The sequence below is a fragment of the Mauremys mutica genome, unplaced genomic scaffold (genome assembly GCF_020497125.1).
Source record: "Mauremys mutica isolate MM-2020 ecotype Southern unplaced genomic scaffold, ASM2049712v1 Super-Scaffold_100166, whole genome shotgun sequence".
Lineage (NCBI taxonomy): Eukaryota > Metazoa > Chordata > Testudines > Geoemydidae > Mauremys > Mauremys mutica.
The window spans coordinates 7,872-21,475 of record NW_025423279.1 but is presented as its reverse complement, the minus strand read 5'-3'; positions in this window follow the sequence as shown (position 1 = coordinate 21,475).

Genomic DNA, 13,604 nt, shown 5'->3' with positions numbered 1-13,604 from the left:
AGCCAGTGAGTGGACTCGGGGCGGAAGCCACCAGGATGGGATGGGGTGGGGTGGGGAGGGGAGGGTAGGGCTCGCGGGGGGGCTGTGCACCCTCCAGGGGAGTTCAGGAGGCAGGGAGAGAGGAACCTGTTCTGGGGAGCAGCCCCTGGGCACGGCTGGCCCCTGGGGTCTATAAAGGCTTATTGGGATTTGCCCCTCAATGAAGTGAAGTGCAAGGGGCGGGAGCGCAAGGTGGAAGTTTTGCCCAGGGTTTTGCCCTGCCTCAGGGGGTGCGTGCACCCCAGGTGAAGAACCACTGCACTAAACTGATATCTGCATTTTAATTTAATTTTAAATGAAGCTTCTTAAACATTTTAATAAACTTGTTTACTTTACATACAACAATAGTTTATAGACTTACATAGAGAGACCTTCCAAAAATGTTAATGTGTATTACCAGCACGCGAAACCTGAAATTAGAGTGAATAAATGAAGACTCGGCACACCACTTCTGAAAGGTTGCTGACCCCTGATCTAGACCATTCCTGGCAGGTGTTTGTCAGGTGCCTGACCCCCCCGACCAGTCAATTTTTGCCCCCTGCTCAGAACCTGGCTGCCCCCCTCCTCTGATTTGCCCCCTTTGCCTCTTTTTAACCCCTGTAAAAAGCACTCGGCACAATCTTACACTTCGTAAGGGCAGGATGAAGGGCAGTGGCTTCAGCAGATGTTACTGAGCATGCTCACTTCACCATAAGTAGCACATTCCTACAGGAAGCAGGTTTCTGTACTGCACCTGCGGGAGAGTTAATTAATCCACCCCAATGGGTGATAGCAGCTATGTCTGTGGGAGCAGCTCAAAAAATAAATAAATTCCAATTGACGCTCCTTCGGCAGGAGGCAGGCAAATGGGAAATGCCAGCCTGAGGGATTTTCCTGGCAGATAAGATTTCCAACTCTCCCGGACCAGATGCCATTGCCACAAATGGTGTTTGCTCCAGGAGAATTGGCAACCCTAGTGTAAGATGAAAAATTTTCCCCACAGACCCTAGAAGAGGCTGAAAAGCTGAAGAACAATCAGCTCTGGTCTGAGCATGAGCAGCAGGTATAACAGGCCAGGGGAAGGGAGGTTAAGCAACGGTGGTTGAAGCATGAAGGGACATAGGAATCTTTAGCGCATCTGGCATGTAAATACCTTGCGATTCCGGCTGCAACAGTGTCATGAGATTGACACTTTGAACTTGCAGCATTACCTCCTGCAAATGGAAACAAACCTCTTTGTTTAAGCAATTGGCTGAACAAGAAGTAGCACTGGGTGGAGTTATGGACTCTGAAATTTTACATTGGTTAATTTTTGAATAAAGGTATTTTTTACATAATTCTACATTTGTAAGTTCAGCTTTCATGATAAAGGGATTGCACAACAGTGCTTGTAATAGGTGAATTGAAAAATATGATTTCTTTTGGGGGTGTTTTTAAGTGCAAATACTTGTAATTAAAAAAATAAAGGGATCTCTGTACACTTTGTATTCTGTGTTGTAATTGAAATCAATATACAGTAACTACTCACTTAAAGTTTTTCTCTGCAACCAGGAAAGCCAGAAACTTCCTTTGTTTAGGAAAGGAAAGCCAAGAGTCTCACCTCATCACATGCTTCCCGGAGCTGGGGCTTTCACAAAACACACCAAATACAATGAGACTCATTATAAAATCATGAATGTTGGAAACACCGCAGCTTCTTTTCATTGAGCCAGAGCTGTCTTAGTGTACATGAGAATCAGGCCTTTGAAACATTGATATCAGCTTAACCTAGGTTTTGTCTTGTGAACAGAGCCGGCTCCAGACCCAAGCGCGCGCTTGGGGCGGCCGGTGGACCTCCCGCAGGTACAGGGCCGGCTCTAACATTTTTGCCACCCCAAGAGAAAACAAAGAGTGCCGCCCCCCCTCCCGAACGTCGCGTCGCATCGCGCCGCCCAAGTCCCCGCCCCCCCCGAGCGTCGCATTACGTCGTCCAAGTCCCCGCCCTCCCAAGCTTACCCCAAGTCCCCGCCCCCCAAGTGTCGCGTCATGCCACCCAAGTCCCCGCCCCTGAACGTCGCACCGCCCAAGTCCCCGCCCCTCCAGCATGGCGCCCCGCCTTCCCCAGCCCCGCCCCCCCCGCGCCCCCCCGCCCGAACCAAAAAAAACAAAAACAAACCCCGAGTGCCGCCCTGTCCCGAGGTGCCGCCCCAAGCATGTGCTTGGTAGGCTGGTGTCTGGAGCCAGCCCTGTCACAGGGGGATGCCTCTGATTGCAGGACCAGAGCCCTAGTGGTACATTTTTCACTGAATGCTTCAGAGGGAGCCATGGCCGCAGAGAACCCCCTGGAAAGTCTCCAGGAGGAAGCTCCACGTCCCATTTGTCTGCAGTATTTCACAGAAGCTGTCACTGCAGTGCAGGCAGGTCAGACAGTGCTGGGAGGGATCCGATACAGCTGTCTCCTGTCTGCAGAAACTGTGCAACGGAGAAATGTCAGGCCCAACAGGCAGCTGGGAAACATGGTAGAAATCGCCAATTGGCTGAGTTTCCAGGCAGCAAAAGGAGCAGGAGGGAACAGGGTGTGGGGGGGAACAGCAGAAGGCTCTGAAACTTCTGTGAAGAGGATCAAACTTCCATCTGTCTGGTTTGCCATCTGTCCCGGGTTCAGAGAGCTCCCACGGTGGCTTCCACAGAGGCGGCTGCCCAGGAGTACAAGGTAGGGAATTGCTGTCAAGTTTAATGGGTAATAACTTTGGATTTTAATTACAGGCTAATTTCACTGAAAGTTCCCTGGCACAGGCATGACGCATCATTCAGCTCTGTAAACCCTTCATGGTATGGGAGATACTGTAACAAAATAACTGATTTGACAGAGTGGCAACAGAGGCAAGTCTTTAACGATACCTGATGTGGGAAAATGTCCTCTGAGATTCTGATGGGGATTCCTGAAAATCGTCATCATATAAAGAATTCTACCAATCCCAAAGGATCAGACACATCACCCACCAAATTAATGATACTTCAGTTCTTCCCCAAATACGCGCTTACAGCCAATTCTTGTTAACGAAACTATGATTTACTAATAGAAGAAAAGACAGTATTGGCTCAAAGGTCATTAGACATATAAACATGAATAGAGCCCTTAGGTCAGTTTCACCACAGAGATGGTGCGTTAGAATTGAAAAGAGTCCTTTTCAGAATCATTTCATCACATTCTAGTCCAATGTCCAAATGTTCAATATCAGGGCAGTGCAGAGGGGACTGGAGATCTCAGTCTTACGACTCAAATGCCCCCTGAATAAAGCTTAAGAACATCGGAGATAAAAGGATCAGGTCTCAAGAGTTTACACACACATTTTTGCAGCCTCTCGACAGCAGGCAGCCCTTGGGTGAACAATAGGTTTTGGAAGTAACCTTCTATTTCGCAAACACCACAGGTAATAAAACTATACGGATTAACATAAGGTAATTATCCATAAAGCCATTCATAGACAGTTTACCACAAACTTTAAAGAGAGATATATACAATGACATTATTAAACCCAAGTTTAATCTAAGTGTTATTTCCCTCTTGTATGGATTGTCTGATGTTTAACAAGGCCGGAACCTCCGTGTGTAACTTTTCCCACAGATTAAGCACTGATGGGGTCTCTCTCCAGTGTGGATTGCCTGATGTGCAACAAGGTGTGACTTCTGTATGAAGCTTTTTCCATAGTCGAAGCTCTTATGGGGCCTCTCTCCAGTGTGGATTGCCTGATGTGGCAGTAAGATTTGATCTGTGTTTGAAACTTTTTCCACAGTCGAAGCACTTATGGGGCCTCTCTCCAGTAGAGATCGCCTGATGAGCAACAAGGTGTGACTTCTGTATGAAGCTTTTTTCCACAGTCGAAGCACTTATGGGGCCTCTCTCCAGTGTGGATTGCCTGATGTGCAGTAAGATTTGATCTCTGTGTGAAACTTTTCCCACAGTCCAAGCACTTAAGGGACCTCTCTCCAGTGTGGATTGCCTGATGTGCAGTAAGATTTGATCTGTGTGTGAAACTTTTTCCACAGTCGAAGCACTTATGGGGCCTCTCTCCAGTATGGATCGCCTGATGAGCAACAAGGTGTGACTTCTGTATGAAGCTTTTTCCACAGTCGAAGCACTTATGGGGCCTCTCTCCAGTATGGATTGCCTGATGTCTAACAAGGTCTGACCTCCGTATGAAACTTTTCCCACAGATTAAGCACTGATGGGGCCTCTCTCCAGTGTGGATCGCCTGATGAGCAACAAGGTGTGACTTCTGTATGAAGCTTTTTCCACAGTCGAAGCACTTATGGGGCCTCTCTCCAGTGTGGATTGCCTGATGTGCAGTAAGATTTGATCTCTGTGTGAAACTTTTCCCACAGTCCAAGCACTTAAGGGACTTCTCTCCAGTGTGGATTGCCTGATGTGCAGTAAGATTTGATCTGTGTGTGAAACTTTTTCCACAGTCGAAGCACTTATGGGGCCTCTCTCCAGTATGGATTGCCTGATGTCTAACAAGGTCTGACCTCCGTATGGAACTTTTCCCACAGATTAAGCACTGATGGGGCCTCTCTCCAGTGTGGATCGCCTGATGTCTAACAAGGTGTGACTTCTGTATGAAGCTTTTTCCACAGTCGAAGCACTTATGGGGTCTTTCCCACAGAGGTTCCCTGCGATTCCCCGTGCCCAGGAACTTCCTGCTGTTGGTTCCCCTCCTCGTTCTCACTCACTCTCACATCACCTGCTGGGAGAGAGACAATCCGGACAGAAGTCATTGTGCTGGGGAGAAATTAAGAGGAATATCACCAAGGGGAAACCCAACATACTAAAGCTGCACAGATGGAAGCAATTGGATTCTGCCTCCACTTCCCACCCAAACTTTCACAGAGAAGGAAAGTTGGAAGGAAAACTCCTGCAGGTAACAGGACACATGGAAAGCGATGTCAGTGATACCTGCTGGCTGCAGCCCTGCCCTGGGTGAGATGAGGAAGGAACTAAGGGCACTTATTGATACTACATTTTTGGGATTCTCAACTTTTTTTCTTCATTCCCCAGATGGTTTGAGTGTCAGTCCTCACCTGTGTGGGCGCCTCTCGGGATCCCTCTTTCCTCACTGGCCTGGAGATCGGGCACCCACGGCTCTTCCCCTCGTTCCAGCCGGGTGATCAGGTCAGGTTTGGGAAGGGGAAATCCCGTGCAGGGAGTGAAATCAGAGCAGATCAGGATGAGTGGAGGATTGAGAGAGCATCTGTCAGAAAGGACATTCCATGGGTGGAACCTGTCCCTGTGTTGTGTTGGGGAATGTGGAATCTAAGAGGATGGGAACGTGGTCACTGAGCCCCCTTGGGGGAGGCAGACGTCTGGGGAGGAGAGGGGAATTGTGACACACACCCAGCTCCAGTGTTAAACCCCTGCCTATTTCTAAACCTGCGGAGTCCAGAGCCCTCCACATAGCTGAGCTGTTCCCAAGGAGGAGGGAGAAGAGGGATTCTGTGAAAGACCGAGAAACAACACAGACAGGACAACACATGGCTTCTCCACCTTGCAAGCTAGGAGGGCTGGGTGGGGATGGTTTAGTATGTGCCTTAGGTTTTGACACCCTGGTCTCACTGGAGAGTGATGAGGGAAGAACCTGACCGGTGTCAGACATGCAGACCCGCCTCCAGCTTCCAATAACCATGGGGCCAGGAATCCCTTTGTGACAGTGTACCCCATAAGGCTTTATAGTGAGGTGCTCATAAACGTATGTATGATATAACTGGAATAGGGTTTTGCTACATATGCCATGTAACATATCTGTGTAAAGGTTATGATCTACTGGTTATGTTTCATCCTAGTTGTGTGCAGGCACCATTTGTGTGTTCAAAGTTATGAACACCGGCTCTATAATTGCTTGACTTTCTAAATAGCCTTAGGTAGAACATTTGCTCACTTCTTGGAAAAGGAATGTGCAAGTTCAATGCTCAATCAGGAAGAACTTAACAGACAAAAGAGCTTGGAAGACTCCAATCCACATAAGAAGTCTACCTGAGGATGTTCAAGGTAGCATGTGGGTAATGGCTGCTACCTGTCAAGGCCTGAGTCATGCATGGGCAGGTGACTTGCCCATGTGATTCCGAATCTCCATTTTGTGACTGGATTCTACACAGGGTGAGGAGGGGGTCTCCACCCACAAGAGAAAGTCTATTTAAACCCCTGGGAGACCCCTCCATTTTGTCTTCAGCTGGCTAAAGAAGGAGCCTCTTCCCCACCCCCCACCCCCAGGATACTTGAAGGAAACTGGAACAAAGGACAGTAACTACAGAAGGTGAGAGTGATTGCTGGACCCAGGCTAAAAGGAGATTAGTCTGTAAAAGGGAACATTCTGGAACTGGTGAGGAGCTTATCTGTATTTAGTTTGATTAGACATAGATTTGCGCGTTTTATTTTATTTTGCTTGGTGACTTACTTTGTTCTGTCTGTTACTTGGAACCACTTAAATCCTTGCACAAATACAGACGGATATCATCTTCCTTTCCAAATGCAAACGGATGGACATCATACCAAATGGACTAAAGGTAAAAAATCCACTGCTGTCTACATACTACACAGACCACAGTGAGAGATTATGCCATACGCTATCAAAGAAACTGAGGAACCACCTGATCAGCATCCTATACAGCAAACAGGAAAACATAAAAAAAGAGCTCTCCAACCTGGAGACTCTCATTAATAACCAAACTTCCATACAAACGGACTTCACTAAAATAAGACAGGAGATCTACATCACTCACTTCACCTCTCTACAAAGGAAAAAGGACTGTAAGCTGTCTAAACTCCTACCTGCTACGTGGGGCCACAACCGTGGTACCCCTAACCCACCCAGCAATATCGTCAATCTATCCAACCACACACTCAGCCCAGAAGAAAAGTCTGTCCTATCTTGGGGACTCTCTTTCTGCCCTGCCACCCCCACCAACATGATACAGTTCTGCGGCGATCTGGAAGCCTACTTTCGCCATCTCCGACTCAAAGAATACTTTCAGGACAACACTGAACAGCGCACTGATACACAGTTACCCTCCCACCAACCGCACAAGAAGAATAACTCCACATGGACTCCTCCTGAGGGTCGAAATGACAGTCTGGACCTATACATTGAATGCTTCCGCCAACGTGCACAGGCAGAAATTGTGGAAAAACAACATCGCTTGCCTCACAACCTACCTCGTGCAGAACGCAATGCCATCCACAGCCTCAGAAACCATCCTGACATTATACTCAAAGAGGCTGATAAAGGAGATGCTGTTGTCATCATGAATAGGTCAGACTACCAAAAGGAGGCCGCCAGACAACTCTCCAATACCAAATTCTACAGGCCACTTCCCTCAGATCCACTGAGGAATACACTAAGAAACTGCACCATCTACTCAGGACACTCCCTACACTAACTCTGGAACAAATCAACATACCCTTAGAGCCCCGACCAGGGTTATTCTATCTACTACCCAAGATCCACAAACCCGGAAATCCTGGACGCTCCATCATCTCGGGCATTGGCACTCTCACTGAAGGACTGTCTGGATATGTGGACTCTACTCAGACCCTATGCCACCAGCACTCCCAGCTATCTCCGTGACACCACTGATTTCCTGAGGAAACTACAGTGCATTGGTGACCTTCCAGAAAACACCATCCTAGCCACCATGGATGTAGAGGCTCTCTACACAAACATCCCACACACTGATGGAATACAAGCTGTCAGGAACAGTATCCCTGATGATGCCACAGCACAATTGGTTGCTGAGCTCTGTGCCTTTATCCTCACACACAACTATTTCAAATTTTATGACAATGTATATCTCCAGATCAGTGATACCGCTGTGGGCACCCGCATGGCCCCACAATATGCCATTATTTTTATGGCCGACCTGGAACAACGCTTCCTCAGCTCCCGTCCACTCACGCCCCTTCTCTCCCTACGCTACATTGATGACATCTTCATCATCTGGACCCATGGGAAGGAGACTCTGGAAAAATTCCACCAGGTTTCAACAGCTTCCACCCCACCATCAACCTCAGACTGGACCAATCTACACGGGAGGTCCACTTTCTAGACACCACGGTGCAAATAAGTGATGGTCACATTAACACCACCCTATACCGAAAACCTACCGACCGCTATGCCTACCTTCATGCCTCCAGCTTCCATCCCGGGCACACCACAAGATCCATTGTCTACAGCCAAGCACTGAGGTACAACCGCATCTGCTCTAACCCCACAGACAGAGACCAACACCTACAAAATCTCCACCAAGCATTCTCAAGGAAACAGATCAACAGAGCCAGACGTGTACCCAGAAGCCTCCTACTGCAAGACAAACCCAAGAAAGAAACCAACAGGACTCCACTGGCCATCACATACAGTCCCCAGCTAAAACCCCTCCAACGCATCATCAGGGATCTACAACCCATCCTGGACAATGATCCCACACTTTCACAGGCCTTGGGTGGCAGGCCAGACCTCGCCCACAGACAACCTGCCAACCTGAAGCATATTCTCACCAGTAACTGCACACAGCACCATAGTAACTCTAGCTCAGGAACTAATCCATGCAACAAACCTCGATGCCAACTCTGCCCACATATCTACACCAGCGACACCATCACAGGACCTAACCAGATCAGCCACACCATCACTGGTTCATTCACCTGCACATCCACCAATGTAATATACGCCATCATATGCCAGCAATGCCCCTCTGCTATGTACATCGGCCAAACTGGACAGTCTCTAAGGAAAAGGATAAATGGACACAAATCAGATATTAGGAATGGCAATATACAAAAACCTGTAGGAGAACACTTCAACCTCCCTGGCCACACAATAGCAGAGCTTAAGGTGGCCATTCTGCAGCAAAAAAACTTCAGGACCAGACTGCAAAGAGAAACTGCTGAGCTTCAGTTCATTTGCAAATTTGACACCATCAGTTTAGGGTTAAACAAAGACTGTGAATGGCTTGCCAACTACAGAACCAGTTTCTCCTCCCTTGGTTTTCACACCTCTACTGCTAGAACAGGGCCTCACCCTCCCTGATTGAACTAACCTAATTATCTCTAGCTTGCTTCTTGCTTGCATACATATACCTGCCCCTGGAAATTTCCACTACTTGCATCCGAAGAAGTGGGTATTCACCCACAAAAGCTCATGCTGCAAAACGTCTGTTAGTCCTATAAGGTGCCACAGGATTCTTTGCTGCTTTTACAGATCCAGACTAACACGGCTACCCCTCTGATACTTGACACTTAAATCCTACTTTCTGTATCTAATAAAATCACTTTTTACTTATTAATTAACTCAGAGTAGGTATTAATAACTGGGGGAGCAAACTATGCATCTCTCTGTCAGTGTTACAGAGGGCGAACAGTTTATGAGTTTACCCTGCATAAGCTTTATACAGGGTAAAACGGATTTATTTGGGTTTAGACCCCACTGGGAGTTGGGCATCCGAGTGTTAAAGACAAGCACACTTTTGTGAGCGTTGGGGCAAGTAATTCAGACCCTGGGTCTGTTTTGGAGCAGACGGGAGTGTTTGGCTCAGCAAGACAGGGTGCTGGAGTCCTGAGCTGGCAGGGAAAACAGGAGCAGGGGTAGTCTCTGCACATTGGGTGGCAGCTCCCAGGGGGGTTTCTGTGATCCAGCCCTTCACACTCTTACCCAGCGAGGTCACCGTCTGGTAGTTCTCCTGCGTGCTGTCCCAGTAGAGGTCCAGCAGAGCCCCCTGCCCCTGGGTGAAACACACAGCCACCTCCTCGAAGGTCAACGGCATCTGAAAACAACAAGATTCCCCCACTCAGCACCTGCTGCCCCAGCCACAATTCCACCAGTCAAGGGGTAGGAGGGACAGAGAAGCAGAATCCTCCCCCCACCCTGCTCAGAGCAGCCAGGAGGCTTCAGGGAGTGGGTAGAAAGTAAGAGCTCCTTGTCCCCCCCCCAGCACACGGAGCAGGGCAGGGTCTTTTTGTTTCCCACACACCTGCCAGCCACAGGTTGATAGGAGAAGCAGAGTTCTGAGCCAGGGACAGGAATCCCAACAGCTTCCCTTGGTATTTCACGGCAGCCTCTGGCCAGTGGGCTCAGGCTCCAGCACTGGGAGTCAGTTTTTCCCAGCCCTGCCCAGCGGGGTGTTTCCTGGTTCCGAAACTGACCTCCCCCACCACCAAAACTCCCTAAAAATCCCCTACCTGAGCTGGCTCCATCACAGCCATTTCCCTGCCCTGTCTCCTGGAAGACTGGACGATCTGGAGCAAAATGTGGACGCGATTCCTCAGCCTGTCAGAGGAGCAGGGAGATTGGGCAGGTTTCATAAGGGGCTGGAGACCATGTCACTCCCCGATTCCCCCCCAGGCTGATTCTAGGACTCTGCCATGCTGGGAAGAAACCCAGTTACTTCATTACCACCCCGGTCAGACCCCCTCCCCCCCATTAGAACTAACCCCACCAAGTCCCTTCTAAACCTCCCCAGAACAGCATCTCTGAGCCAGCGGGCCTTTGCTCTCATCAGGCAGCTCAGCCACGGACACTGGTAACAGGGGCTGAACCTGGCTGTGCCACTGAGGGCAGCAGCTCTGGGACTCACAGACACAGGGAGCCCCTCCCCTTGTAGGCCAAACTCCCCAGCTGATCCCTGAAAGGGGCCCTTTGTGCAGAGTCATTTCCCTGCCTGGCTCCAGCCCTTTCCCCAGCTCTCTCCAGGCTCAGGAGCTGGTATGGTTAGAGGGGTTCCTGCCACTGGAGAAAGTGCCCCTGGGCTGGTCTCAGAGGGGTGCGATGAAGCAGGAAGGTTCTGAATGTTTTCTGTGAATACTGTGTGTGTGCATCAGTTTCCCCGTGTGTTACTCAAGTATCAAGCCCGTAGGATACAGGTGTGTGATCATTGCAGAGGCCTCTAGAGGGCAGGTGTGACTGCACAGTGGACGCCTGGGCATAGAGAATGGCCAAAACTCTGTATCCTGGCAAGGGATGGCTGGAGCCAGTCCTCTGCAAGGAGCCAGCCTAAAGTGTGTGTGTGTGTGGGGGGGGAAGTGACCTGTTTTCCTGGGAAAGACAGAAAGCACGAGCAGCTGGACATCACTGAGGAAGGGGGGCTGGAAGCGGGTCAGTCTCCTGGTTTGGGACTCAGTGGGGAGAGTCCAGGGCTCGGGACTCTGGATTCCCCCCCAGATGGACTTTGCTGACAGCTCCTGATTTCTGTGCAAACAAGCTCTGTTCTATGCTGTGTTCCCAGCGACCAATAAACCTTCTGTTTTCCAAGCTGGCTGAGAGTCACAGCTGACTGTGGAGGTGGGGTGCAGGGCCCCTGTGAGGCGTGGGTCAGGCTTCTCCTCAGGCTGCCCCGAGGCTCAGGCTGGGGCCGTGCGCCCTGTTTGTTTCTTGTTGCTCTGACTTAGGGTTTGCCTATACAGGGGCTCAGAGCAGGTAGTTTGTAACCGGGCTACAGACCCCTGACCCTCTGCATAGACAGAACCGAGGCCGAGCCGGCAGGGGAAGGGGCAGGGGGGGGGAACCTCCTTCTCCCAGGGCTTTATTTTTAATAGACAGCTAACAAGTTAACAATGGCTGAAGGATGAAGCCCCCGCAGCGCCGATGAATCTGACCTAACGGGCAGGATCAATGGGGCAATAAGGGAAACAAACCGGGGTCATGACACATGAATTAAAGAACACGGGGTCGGGGGAGAGGTCACCGGCAATGGACCCGCGCTCCACCCAGGCAGAAGAGATCGAGTCCGCCCCCCACTTCCCCCTTTGATTTAGGGCTTCCTAGCGCCGCCGCCCTTGGACATATCCACGGCAGCGCCTTAAACAACCCCGCAGCTGCAGCCAGGGGCGGCTCTAGAAATGAGGCTGCCCGAAGCAGCGCGGTGCGCTGCGCCGCCCTTCCCCGGTCCTGCGGCGGGTCCCCGCGTCCCGCGGCTCCGGTGGACCTGCCGCTGTCAGGCCGGCGGCAGGTCCACCGGAGCCAAATGCCGCCCCCCCGGGAAAGGGCCGCCCCACGCGCCTGCTTGGCGCGCTGGGGTCTAGAGCCGCCCCTGGCTCTGAACCCGCTCTCTGCAGGTGCAGCCTCCGGGCGCTGGCTGGGGGCTTTGGCTAGTGGCTTTTCCCCAGGCGCTGCTGCTGCGGACTGAGCGATCCCGCCCAGGGGAACGTGGCTGGGTTTGGGCTGAACCCGCCTGGGCGGGGGTGGGTCTCGTTGGCCAGCTTCGATCGCCCCCTCGGCTCCAGGCCCAGCCGAGAAGGCGGCTGCTGCAGAGGCGTCGCCCCCTCGCACACTTTGCTGGGTTACGCTGAGCCAGGGCAGCTCAGTGGCAGGACATCACCGCCGCGCATGGACCGGGATCTTGCCTCCCGGGGCTGCTCAAGCCGAGATCCCGCTCCAGTCCGCATTCGCACCCGGCCAGCACAGGCCACAAAAGCTGGCCTGTGCCGGTTCCGCCAGCGGGACAGCACTTTGCCCATTGTCATTCAGCGCCGATGTCCAGGGCAGGGGCCTGCGAGGTAGGAGGCTGCGGAGAGGAGGAGGCTAGAAGTCAAGACCAGGGCCCTTTTCTTGCTGTAAGGGGGTGACAGGTTTCTTATTTCTCTCTCACTAACTGTACACAGAGCAGGAGCCAGATCGCAGAACAACTCCTGCCAGGAGAGAGATCTGCCTCAGGCATCAATACACCCCTAGGGCCAGAGCCCTGCTTCTCTAGGGAGATCCCGAGGAGGATTTACACCTATACATTCCTGAGGCAGCTTTAGCTAGAGCCGTGGCTAACAGCTTCCCCATCATATAATGACGCACATGTAACATTGATGTAGAACATGTAAAGCAAAAAATCTGTAGCTACAGCTGCTGAAGAAAAAATCAGCAAGCCTGGAGTTAAGGTGAGGAAATCAATTCCTAAGTAACACAAACACTAAAAATACTAGAAATCCAGAGTTAAAGATCATGTACAATCTTTATCTAAATCACCACTCTTTCATCAAGAGCATTTCCATCACACCTAAGAAATCAAAACAGCCTTAGTTCTGACGCCAAGAAATGTAAATTCAGCCTTCCCAGCCCTCTATCATTCAATAGTTTTATAGGCTTAGAGCACAGTTAGGCCATTTCTGAAGATTTCTACCTTCTCACGGTTTATATCTCTTTCACATTTGATGTTGATATATATACACGTGTTCGCAGTGCAAGGTAGAATTTTACCAAAGGATGGTGAGGGATTTATATATGCCTGTTACTACACAAAATAATTGCTGAAACCGCAAGAAACATTTTAGAATGGTCTTCATAACTACAAGTCTGATTTCCGCCTGCTTCATGAACTTTAAAATCTGAAATAGAAAGTTATATTTTCATCTACATAACTACAACAAGACTGCATTAATCTGGAATAGGCACCATGGGAGACTAGTAGGGGAACAATATAATCTGAAATGGAAACTTCCTAATCAGATCTTAAAGTACAATATTATGAGAACTAAAAAACTATCTATACATGGTTCGTGCTAATTACTGAAAAAGTGCGTACTTTCTCATTTTTACTATATAATTATAAAATACATCAGTTGGAATATAAAT